The sequence below is a fragment of the Periplaneta americana genome, chromosome 2 (assembly GCF_040183065.1).
Source record: "Periplaneta americana isolate PAMFEO1 chromosome 2, P.americana_PAMFEO1_priV1, whole genome shotgun sequence".
In the NCBI taxonomy this organism is placed as follows: domain Eukaryota; kingdom Metazoa; phylum Arthropoda; class Insecta; order Blattodea; family Blattidae; genus Periplaneta; species Periplaneta americana.
The window spans coordinates 112,457,049-112,470,111 of record NC_091118.1 but is presented as its reverse complement, the minus strand read 5'-3'; the positions used below and the strand labels follow the sequence as shown (position 1 = coordinate 112,470,111).

At 37.6% G+C, this 13,063-nt stretch overlaps 2 protein-coding genes across 2 annotated transcripts in view; one reads left to right on the top strand and one right to left on the bottom strand.

The window, feature by feature from the left end:
• The window catches only part of TP53INP (Tumor protein p53 inducible nuclear protein), a 141,772-nt gene that overhangs the window by 127,851 nt on the left and 858 nt on the right, over positions 1 to 13,063 (bottom strand). The gene's annotated exons all lie outside the window — the stretch shown is intronic.
• Adck5 (aarF domain containing kinase 5) overlaps positions 12,593 to 13,063 on the top strand; it is an 86,161-nt gene continuing 85,690 nt past the window's right edge. The window contains exon 1 of the mRNA XM_069818315.1: positions 12,593 to 12,666. The gene's annotated coding sequence lies outside the window, so the exon portion shown is untranslated. The remainder of the gene's footprint in view (positions 12,667 to 13,063) is intronic.

Here is a 13,063-nt window from a genome sequence, read left to right as displayed (position 1 = left end):
ATTGTCTTACTATCACTCCCAATGACCTTGATTATTCGAGCAAGGAAGAAAGTCCAACAAACTTATGACCACAAGCTCAAATTCTGCCACAAGACCATGCACAGCAAGCTTAAAGACTTGTAGACTGTAAACTCTTTACTGAACAACTGAGCAACGTTCTTACTGACCAAGAACGATTGTAATTATAATTTTAATTGTATCATTCATATTGTACTTATAATCCCCTAGTATCTAAAGTCTGGTTAGTGTATTATGTAGCTAGGCGACAATGTATGTAATGCAGGATAGGAAAGGAACTGCCCACCCTACCACATTATCTCCTGACTTAGTTGCCTCATAAGTGGTGCCCTATTGGTATCACTTGAGAGGTACAGATCTGTCTTCGAACAGTTTAAACAACAAAATCCCCTGATAGAGAGGTAGAGAAGGACTGAAACCGATGGAATTGATGACAGCGAGATGGTATATTGGTGAGATGATGCAGAGGATCACCATGGAATTACCTGACATTCGCCTTCTAGTAGGGGGAAAACCTCGACAAAATCCAACCCACGTCCGAGCGCAGCTCTCCTACTGTTGCGTAATACTGCGATAAGATATATAGTAGTATGTACAGTCTGAGAAACAATAGATATTTTCACAGTCCCAAAAAGGAGACACTGCGCATAATCAGAGGACGAGCGACCGATTCACAAGCGAACCACTAGTTGAGGTAATAATAACATTCGTTCTGTTTTGTTGTATATCGTCCATACGTAGCTAGAACAAGTGCCAGGGAAAAGACTTTACCGTAAATAAGTACGTAGTGGGATAAAGACTGTAAATTAAAGAAAAACGAAAGAAGGAAAATGGAGAGAAAAACAATTCCAAGGAATGCATAACAGCAGGATCGAACATGCCCTCGACTGCATGGGAAGCAAGCGCTCTTTCCATTAGATTAAATCCGTCCATGATATACTGTAAATGGTTTGTACGAAGCGATGCAATACTCCAGTCCTACTTACTTAAATCATGAAATTGGACATTAACTGATTTAGTTTAAATTAATGAGACGCGTTTTGTATTATTTGTGGAAAGAAACCATCTTGTTATGCCGTGCGATTTATAAATGAAGTAATGGGATATGAAAATCGTTATTCATTTGCTATTATGTGATCTACTTCCTTTTATTAATATATTATGTTCATCGAGAATGTATGAGCTGAACTGAAACGAAGGAGAATCGAAAAATATCTAAATGAGCCACCTCGGAATCAGGATCAGTTGTGGGATCAAGTTCTGGCTACCTAGGAAGATCTCGCTCAGGACGAAACTATTTCCGCAACTTCGTAGACTCTGCCCCGAAGATGTCAAGCGGTGACAAATGCCGGTAACATCTGGACGAGGTATTTAGGTCCACATACTTTTTCTTTTTTTGCATGTGTATCTTTGTTTTATTGCGGGAAGAAAATTTATGTCCCAAGCCTATATTTGGTTTTTATTCTCCAAGTCGAGCCAAGCATTAACCCACAGGTGTTGGGTATAAGTTGTTCCACTTATTAAAAAAAAATTGAATGCAGACAGCATGTACAAAAATTAACGACGTTATTTAAAGACAATTAAAATCCCCACCTGACTGAGAACTGAACCCGGGCTCCCGACGTCTCAAGCCAGACTCTTACAGACTGCTGCACGGGGGCGAACGATACAGAGACGGCGCGAAGAGAGACGTGCAGCGCCCAACTTGAACTCAATTTACTCAAATTGACTGGTGTGAAGAGCTCTTCCATAGTTAAACCTTTTCACCATCAAGAGTCGCGCCGTCAATAAATTGTTTCTAAGACTGTACTTCGATACAACTTTCTTCAAACAAACCTAGGTAAAAACTGTTGACTAATGAAACAAAAGTTCAAAGTGAACCATAAATGTAATAATAATTATAATAGAAATGATAAGCTGTGCCAGGCTGAAAAAAATCGCATATTTCATTAACAACAAAAATTACCTAGAATTCTAGAATGTCAAAGAATGGCACTTTTTTTTTATTTTATTGGGTTATTTTACGACGCTGTATCAACACCTAGGTTATTTAGCGTCTGAATGATATGAAGTGATAATGCCGGTGAAATGAGTCCGGGGTCCAGCACCGAAAGTTACCCAGCATTTGCTTGTATTGGGTTGAGGGAAAACCCCGGAAAAAACCTCAACCAGGTAACTTGCCCCAACCGGGAGGTCCCAAAAAAACCCTATGGTACGTACTGAATATTTTTAAAACCAGGGTGTCAAACTTAGGATTTGTAAATAAGTTTGCATTACTGAGAAGTAATTAAAATCCACACGCTGGTTATTGTTTACAAAAACCTTTCAAATGACTGTAAGACCTTAGAACACATTGAATACTCTGGAAAAGGAACTATTGTTTCTGGCAAAATGTGATTGTGGATATTTGTCAAACCTTTACTTACACTGGTGCTTGTTTTAGACGTATTTGCTGCTGAGAATTAATTTATCATTTACTACACTATTTTTATTTCCGCGCGTGTATCTGAGTCATGCATGCGTACGAGACCGGTCTCACATCCCTAACCCATTGCGTTTCACATGTCCACCCAATTGTGTTTCCTGTGGACAATGTGAAACATGTCAGCCGAGAAGCCCTTCCGGTCTGCACTCACGCACGTCAACTGTGCAGATAGGCTCCACATTCGATCTTATCATTGGTAAACGTGTCCTACTCTCGTTTCTAGCAATAAACAGATTCTTCAGTTGATACCAGATTTACACATCTGACAGCAAACATCTCACAAACACTTTAAGAAATTTGTCAGTGCCATCATCATAAGGCTAAGGCTTACGACTCGAATTACGGTAAGTTCAGACGTACTGGTATCTGAGATGTCAGCAATAATGCTGACATAAGCGTCACATATTTTAATTGATTATTTAATGACGCTATGTCAACTGCGAGGTTATCAAGCATCGATGGAAGTTGTGATACTATTACGATATTTGACAAGATGAGTTCTGAGAATGACTATGGGCTCGGTTGCAACTTACCGCATGACTTTTTTTTATCTATTTGTCGTGTGAAATACGTGTAAAACGCATAATTAACGTAATTTAATGTAAAATACGTAAAATAAACCTCTAGCAGCCTTTAACCGTTCTCCATTATGTATTTTATAAAGAGTTCAAGAACTACTGGCCATGGGATAACCTGACATCCGTCTTATACTTGGAGAAAACTTCAGAAAAACCCTAACCAGACAATCGATTCGAGCGTTTGAAACCTACGCTCGAGCACAGCCTCAGAGTGCGAGCCCAGTTCGTTACCTCCAGAGGACGTCGATGGCTGTAGATGTTTTTTTGAAATTCTTTAAATATACTTCATCAATAACGATGTTATGCAGCGTTTGTGGGATTGATAATTTAATAATATTTGGCGAGATAAGCAGAGGATTCGCCGTGCGATTGCCTGACATTCGCTTTATAGTTGGGGAAAACCTCGGTCAGGCAATCGGTTCTGACAGAATTCAACCCACTCTTTTTATTTGTCTATGCTCGAGACTACCTCGGATCACGAGTTTCACGTTCCAAATTTTACCCAGGGAGTATATTGCTGGGTCTGCAGGCGTTGTTAAATAATTATATAAATTGTCTGCAAAAAAAAAAAAGTATGGCGCCTGGTACCTACAACTATGTTTATTATTCCACACTGCATTCGCATACCGCTCATTAGCCGAACCGTTAGATTACAATGGCGTCAGCATTCGCTGAAATGGGTAACAGGTAAGGAGTGTACCGCAATATGCACCATCGTGCAGAAGGGAGAGGTAGAAAGCAGAAAGCATACCCGCCAGTAGCCATGGATGCACACTCGTGCATCTCTTATCCGCGGGTAAGAGACGCTAGCCCAAGGGTGTACTGTGCTGATGACCGCTGCGTTAGAGCATTGGCTTCCCATGCTAGAGACTCAAAATGAAACCTTGACCTAGTCAACTAGAATGTATTGGTGAAGTTTTCTCGTGGTATTCCCGTTTTTTCAACTTCCATCATTCCTCCATATTTACCATCATCTTATCACTGGTAGAGAGAGCAACTGGAAAGTACTACTCCTGTATATCCATCTAGAGCGAACGTTCCACAGATTGGGTTCCCAGAAAGATCATAAAAAATACGAGACACTCAGCACTGATTTTAAATTAAGCTTTCATATACAGGGCGTCCCATTTATCTTGTGCACCCACCTATTATAACGTTTTGTTTGGATAGGTATTGGAATTTTTGTTTTTGAGCGTTACGTTAGAACGAGGGGCTAACATGAGTGTGGAGATTTGGTGCATGTAACTATATTATGGTACAAGATATACGTGACTTCATCAATTTTTCAAATAGCACTACATTAATCATGTTACATTGACTACACACATTAAGAAGAGTTCAAAAATGTATCACAATGTCACCTTCCTAATCAATAACAACAAAACGAAACAAAAACGTACTTCCAATGTGATAATGCTTTGAGAGTCACAGATGATGTTCCAAATGGTGACCATTCACATTAATGCACATTCGAAGGCGTTCCCCGAAAGACGGTATGACTGCCCGACATATTGCTGGCTGAATGGACACACAAGCCTGTCGAATGCGTTGCTGCATGTCGTCTGGTGTTGTCAGAATGTTCTGATACACACTGTCCTTTACAGTTCCCCACAGGAAGAAGTCGAGTAGCGACAGGTCCGGAGAACGTGCAGGCCACTGTACATGGATTGTGGCTTCGATAGTTGTTGTTTGTTTACATGTTGAGACAACAAACACAACACACGACGTGTACGGACGTCAGTCGTCTTTTGTTTTGTGTAATTTAACGCACAAGATGAATGGGACACCACAACAAACGGCACATTCTGATGGCATTCATTTTGCATTTTGTTGTTTTTATTGATTGGAAGGTGACGTGATATATTTTTGAACTCGTCTTAATGTGTGTAATCAATGTAACATGATTAAAGTATGCAGTGCTATTTGAAAAACTGATGACTTCACGTGTATCTTGTACCATAATGTAGTTACATGCACCAAATCTCTACACTCATGTTAGCGCCTAGTTCTAACATAACTCTCAAAAACAAAAATTCCAATAACTATCCAAACAAAAAAGTTATATTAGGTGCACAAGGTAAATGGAACACCCTGTATATTTTCCAACGTGCTTATGCATGTCAGATTAAAACAATACAAGTAAATCAAATTAAATACTATTATTTAAAATAAAGTACTTAAAAATAACTTGGACAAAATGAATTGAAAATAGGTTCAGTTGAGAATATTGTTAAAAATCAGAGCCACTCGTACAATAGAAGAATTAATAACTTGTAACAATTGTTTGTTGTCAAGCATTAAGTCATTAAATGTAACACAATCCCCGCTGAAAAATTATTTCGCAATAAGCATTGATTTTACTGTCTTTATACGTAACTTGTTTTTCTCATCAGTTCACAGAAAGTTTATGCGACAGAACAATATCTTGACATTTGCATTTGTAATAGTGATAAATGTAGAGTGTAGTAATACACATTCAGATCTTCAGCCTGTCACACAGACGGTCCGGCTTCGAGTCCTGATCAGGCCTGGGATTTTTAATGAGAATCCATAATGACACTTGTGGCGAACAAGGTTACAGTTGAGGTTTTTTGGAGGGTCTCCCATTCCCCCATACTAGGCACCTACAATCTACACCATTCCGTCATCATTCTATAGCATTCTCCGAACGTCGGTTGGCGACGGACGGAGGTGGCTGGCCTGGGGACTACTGGGATTGCCTGTTCGAAACCTGGGTATTGTATTGTATTGTATTTATTCCCTATACAATCTATTACAGATTATATGCAGCGAACCTTCGTGGGTTTTGGAATGCGCCTAGCTTGTGGGTTAGCACAATAGATCTTGAAAGACCGCAGTGTTGTATCGTAGTGATCCCTCCCTAAAATCCAATTCAATAATCTATAAATAAATTACATTCGTACTGCGTTCCGCCACTGTACCCCACTTCTGCTGTATTTTACAGAGTGTAAAAAAACATTAAATATTTTGAGAGGCATTAGCATTCACCAAGACAAGAAAACAAAGTCTAATAAACATGGACCCTAAAATTAATATCTTCCAAGATACGAGTACTTGTTCAACATCATAGGATATGCTCACTATTATTTCCATTAAAAAATGAGCATTGCATATTCTGAGAAGTGATAGTAGTCATCAAAACAAGACAAAAAAGTATAATATAGATTAATTTTAAAATTAATATCTTCCGAAATATGAGTACTTGCTCAACATGACAGGATATACATTTGCTCAATTTGATTCCGATTTAAAAGGAAAAAGCATTCAGTATTAAGAGGTGGTAATATTAATCAAAACAAGAAAAATAGTCTAGTAATCATGGGTCCTCAAATTAAATTTTGTACGAAACAAGGACTTTTAAATTAGTATTGTAAGAAGAGCATAACTTCTAATGTGAGTTCTTTGCTTGTTTCATATTGGGTATGCAGTATCATATCCGAAATATAGTAAGTAAACAAAAGAGTAACAAGGTGTGATTTCCTAAGACGTAGGGCAGAAGGATGCGTTACAATGGATGGAAATCACATAAAGTATCTCCAGTGATGTTGATGAACAAGTACTCATATCTCGGAAGATATTAATTTTATGACTTTTTTTGTCTTGTTCTGACGAATATTACCACAATTCAGAATAATGAATGCTATGTTTTTAAAATGAAAATCACACTCATATCTCGGAAGATATTAATTTTAGGACTTTTTTTGTCTTGTTCTGACAAATACTACCACAATTCAGAATATTGAATGCTATGTTTTTAAAATGAAAATCACACTCCTATCTCGGAAGATATTAATTTTAGGACTTCTGTTTATTAGACTTTTTTCTTGTCTTGATGAATACTACCACCCCACTAAATATTGAATGCTTTGACACCTGTATGTAAACAGAAGTGGAAAGAAGGGAGTAAAGCTATCACTGCTGCCAAAGATGTGGTGTGGTTAAAGCAAACTTACTTGACTCTCACCCCTATTTTAGAGCTTCCGTTCTTTTACTTGACTCTGTAAAAACATTCAGACAGAAATTTAAAAACATTCTCTATTGTCTAATGTAATTTGTTGACTGTTCCACATTTAAATTAAACTTGGGAGAAAATTACGGATAAATACATCCTATATACCAGGTCGTAACTTTTTCTAACAATACAGGAATGTAAACAATTACTGTATATAGGAAAGACATAAAGAGTGCTTCATCATAAATTTGGGTAATGTTTTTACTCCATTCGAATTTGTCTAATTAGCCAAACGGCTGGATAAACAATCTGCTCTGCGATCACTACTTGCATAAAAAATCACAAAAATATAGCACTTACGAGGTGACATAGCCTACCAGAAAACATTTGACTACTGAAATTTCTTCGCCACTGTAGTTGTTTCGTCTAATACGACCTAGCTTCATTTTATTTTTACAGTACCTAATTCATCAAAATACAAGAAACATACTCAAATATTTCATTTTTAATGTTGTTTGAGATTCCCCAAAGCTTTAACTTTTCTTTCATTTCAGCCCTGATCATATAAACAGACTGATCAGCCTAATGCACTTTCAAGACAACTCTTATCAATTTCACTATGCTGTCATCTAGTGGCTGCAAAAGAAGTCACTTTATAACTCTGATGAAACTGCATAGACATAGAGTAATAGCTTGCAGCAGTATTTCCATCTAGCGGCTGTTACCAAAAATTCATTTTCGGCAGTGGAGATCCTAATGGTTGTTCTCTTCCACATGTTGCCATTTCACAACATTGGGATGACAATCTGATAATACCACAGTCTACTATATACAGTCGCGAAGCTCAATATGTAGTAAAAATGCAAACAGGGATAGTTGCCCACCGCTAGGATCGCTACTATCGCCTCATCATCGCAGATCTCTCTCCTAGCAGCCTACAAAATATGTTACACTTTCGTTGTCGTGTTCTTTTGGAAAAATTAACACCTCCCTTCCATTATTGAAATATTAAATGCATAAAGTTAATTTATTATTTTAATGAAGTATATTAAATTCCACCATAAACTCGAAGATACCTGCAAGAAATAAGTTAATATAATTTTTGTTTGTGCAAAACGAACTGAAATTTACTATAATAGCTTCACTCATTCAAGATTATAGCGATAATTAACTATGAATTGAAACCAATAAATATTAATTTGCATTTCTCTTTACAACAATAATAATGGAAATATGAATTAATGGAGTAACTTACGTGTACCGGTACTTGTAGTGTAGGCTTACGTAGTTAACAAAATGGGATGAGGTTAAGCAATAATAATCACACCAGAATTGGAAATAAAACGTGATCAATACATTTTATTGTAACAGACTTTTTCTACGTCTCTAGTTAAAGCAACAAATAAAAATAACAACAAAATTAACAGCTATAATTAAAAACATATCCTTTGAAGAAAAAATTAGGCCTAAGCAATAATAATCCCACCAGAATTGAAAATAAAACGTGATCAGTAAAGTTCATTAAAACAAACTTAATTTTTCTAAGTCTTTAGTAAAATAACACATAAAAATAATAACAAAATTAATAGCTACAATTAAAAATATATCCTTTGAAAAAAAAAGTAGACCTAACCTTTATTTCTCTGGAAATTTAGCAGCCTAAGTAACAGAACTTTGACCGGTATCTAATGTCCTTTCGGTTAGACTGAAACATTTCATTGTGAAATTTAAGGATATAATGTATTCTAACAGTCACAAAGAACTTCAAATTAAGTTTTGTTTCTGCACAGCATTCTTGTGGAAACCCAGGAACCTTTCTGAATCTTTCGGAAATCGGAAAAAAGATAACTCTGGCCTCTTTCTCTTACTGTTGCTACAATTTATAGCACTACAAACGTCTCCTCCTTGTCCCATATTATTATTCCAATTATTATATTTTAGCCATTAACATTTTCATTATAACCAATAACGAACATTTCACAAGCATCAATGTGAAATACGCAACGAGCTAGCACTCGATAGAAATACGACACAGTCCAAAGTCGACCATGGACAGTCTATTGTTTCTAGTTGCTAACCGCTTGGAGCGCTTTATCACGAGATTTGCAAAAAAACACCTCAAGCTTCGCGACTGTATATAGTAGACTGTGATAATACTGTAGATGTGATCAGAGATTTCAGTGGGAAGGTGTATAAAAGTTTTACATCTAATTATTATACAAGGTGCGGCAAAGGAATCGGGCAGTTTTAGAAGGTGTTTACTGAGTAACATGAGGGGTCATGGATATCGATCGACCGTCGTTTGTTAGCATTTTTGATATCATTTTGTGTAATGATTGAACTATGGAGCTCCGAGCAGCGTGCTTTCGTTATCGGGACATTTTTCAAGAATGGTGATTCAGTTGTGAAAACCCAGCGTGCCTTTCGTCTCCACTTTAATGTTGGCCGCCATGGAGAAGTTCCTGCTCGCAATATCATATTGAGATGGGTACAAAACTTTCGATTATCAGCATCAGCTTGCAAGAAGAAACCACCAGGACACGTTCGAAGTGTACGAACGCCAGATAACATTGAGCGAGTAAGAGTGGGCATTATGAAGAGTCTACATCGATCAGCTAGACGACAAGCTATAGCACTGCGACTTTCAGAACGTTCTGTGCGCCGAATATTGCATTCAGATATTAAGTTTCTTCCATATACACTTATGATTGTTCAGCAATTGAATGAGGGAGACTATGTCCAACGCAGAACATTCGCCAAGAGAATGGTGCAAATTTTGGCTCACGAAGTTATGTTCATGAGTGACGAGGCACATTTTCATTTAAATGATTATGTTAATAAGCATAACTTTAGATACTGGGCCCCTGAAAATCCTAACGAACTATACGAGCGTCCGCGTCACTGTACAAACGTTACAGTTTGGTGTGCTGTGTCTAGATACTGCGTCATAGGTCCGTATTTTTTTTTTTTTTTTTTTTTTTTTTTTTTTTGAGGAGAACGGGAACACTGTGACAGTGAATAGTGAACGCTACGTCGAAATGCGAAGACATTTCTTCAACCAGAACTTCGTAGGTGTCTACGTAAGATTGATAGACAAATTATATGGTTTCAGCAAGATGGTGCCACGGCTCATACGGCAGAAAATTCAATGACAGTTCTGCGCCGCAAGTTTCCAGGGCACATCATTTCTCGGCGTGACGATATTCCCTAGCCTCCCCACTCGCCTGACCTTACCGTCTGCGACTACTTTCTGTGGGGTTACCTGAAGTCCAAAGTGTACGTAAACAGGTCCCAAACAACTGATGACCTGAAGATTGCCATTGCCCAGGAAATCGCCAACATTGATGGCGAAATGTTGGAAAGAGTGACACGCAACTTCAGGGAGAGACTTGAAGAGTGCACAGAAAGAGACGGACACCATTTGAAGGATATAATTTTCAAGACAATCTATGTCAACAAAATGGCATACATAGGCAGCTTTTTTTTTTGGCAGTAATAGACTTGTAATAGTTCTACGGAGTTATTTCCATTTGAAAATCGTCCGATTCCTCTGCCGCACCTTGTAGTTATCTTTTGTTATACGAAATGCTGAATTCATCATTACACCTACAAAGCTCTTGTTTGACTAACAACAAATCATTCCAACTTATTAAACGACATACTCTGTATCTGTTTTCTTATTTTTTACACTTGTGTTTTTCTATCGAATTTCTAACCGTTCCACTTGAAGATAAAAATTATTCTCGATTTACCGCACTAAAGAAACAGGATGATTTCGTAAAACATGAAAAATTATCTACGATTTTAACAACTCTGTTCTGGTTTTTAAACTAAAAAGCAGCAAAAACTGCAAAAAAAAAATGAAATTTTAGGCTTTCACAGTGATTGTGTTGTGAAAAGGAGTTTTGAGTAGAATATTTTTTTTCTTTTAGTAGGTTAGTTTACGACGCTTTATCAACATCTTAGGTTATTTAGCGTCTGAATGAGATAAAGGTGATAATGCCGGTGAAATGAGTCCAGGGTCCAGCACCGATAGTTACCCGACATTTGTTCTTAATGAGTTGAGGGAAAACCCCGGAAAAAACCTCAACCAGGTAACTTGTCCGGACCGGGACTCGAACCCGGGCCACCTGGTTTCGCGGCCAGGCGCGATAACCGTTACCCCACAGGTGTGGACTTGAGTAGAATATCCCAGCAACGTGCGATGGGACTTAATATCTGAAACACTGTTCAACTACACACAGGTTCCATCTTCTAGATAATTATAGCATATTATATGGAAGCTGTATGTGGTTCCGAAACGTTGGAAATGTTGAGTTTCAACACATGGGGGAAGACCCAAAAGTTTCTTGAATTCTTCTTAACAGCCAACAGTTTCGATATTTTCGCACAATCACAGATCCACGAATGATGTATAATTACTGTATACCTACCATAAAAAGTTAAAATTTATCTCAAAACGTTTTGACCATTAAAATGTCATAATGTGCTCATGCTTATTCAATCATACTGTTCTATATAGTAAAGACAATCATAAAATATATCTCCAGTACAATTTTGCGCCTGTGGAGTAACGGTCAGCGCGTCTGGCCGCGAAACCAAGTGGCCCGGGTTCGAATCCCGGTCGGGGCAAGTTACCTGGTTGAGGATTTTTCCGGGGTTTTTCCTCAACCCAATACGAGCAAATGCTGGATAGCTTTCGGTGCTGGACCCCGGACTCATTTCACCGGCATTATCACCTTCATTTCATTCAGACGCTAAATAAACTAGATGTTGATACAGCGTCGTAAAAAAAATAGCTATCTTTGGCTGCCAACATCGGTTGGCAGACCTGCTACCAACTTTTCCTGCTGAAATATGAAGTATGGAATCTCTCTGGAGTCTCGATAAAATTCGCCTCCAGTGGCTCCAGTACAAATAATTATGGCGGCCGGCGAACCGCTTGAACCAATAATACAGGCGGCTTGCCGGCCGTCATAATTTGTACTAAAGGCAAAGGTAAGGTTCAATTAGAGCCCCAACCGTCTCTCTCAACATTATTTGTATATAAAACAGTCATGTTAGAATATCAATGTATGGCTGCTGCAAAAGCTATCAATGTTACGTTACTATTCACGTTTAGACTATTCCACAATGCATATTAACGTGAATATTTATTACAATAATTTTAAACTAAAATTTCACCACCGGTACGTATAAACAGAGAGAAATTCTACAAACGTTCAAAAGGCGTCACCACTTAAATCTACAATCCATGTTACTTCTATGTACTAAGCCAATTTGGAGCCACGCCATAAAAAAAAAAATATGATTTTCCTGTTCTCACAATGACCATGTCTGCATCATTAGTTTGTTACAATGATGCAGACACCGCCATAGGTATAGTATAATATAATATAATTTATGAAGCAACAGATTTTGATTACAATATTCTTTCCGATCCGCAGTTGGTTACAGCAGAGTAGTGGGTTACAGTAGCTATCTCACACGACATAATCACGTGACTATCGGCACTGTGGTTCGTGATAATTTAGTAGTGATCAGCTGATTTGCAGACCTGCGTCTGTCACGTTCCTGCTAGAGGCTTTCAACTCTTCTGCCACTTTAATCGGGTAACATTACGGTCCGAAAACAAGAAAACTGAAATTCTCACGTATTCTTGTTTGATCATTACCATTACGAATTCTATCACTGTTGGCACTTCTTAAGAGTAAATACTAAAATCACTGCAGTGTTGTGATATTTCACTAATACTACTGTTAATAATAATAATAATAATAATAATAATAATAATAATAATAATAATAATAATAATAATGATAATAAGTGACGATGATGATGATGATAATAATAATAATAATAATAATAATAATAATAATAATAATACAGTGCGACAATAGCAGTACATTCTCTGAAAGTAAACACTCTTGTACTAGATTTTACGGAAGACATCAAAGCAAACACGAAATGTACGGTTTACAAAGGAATCAATAGCGTGCCTTCTAGCCA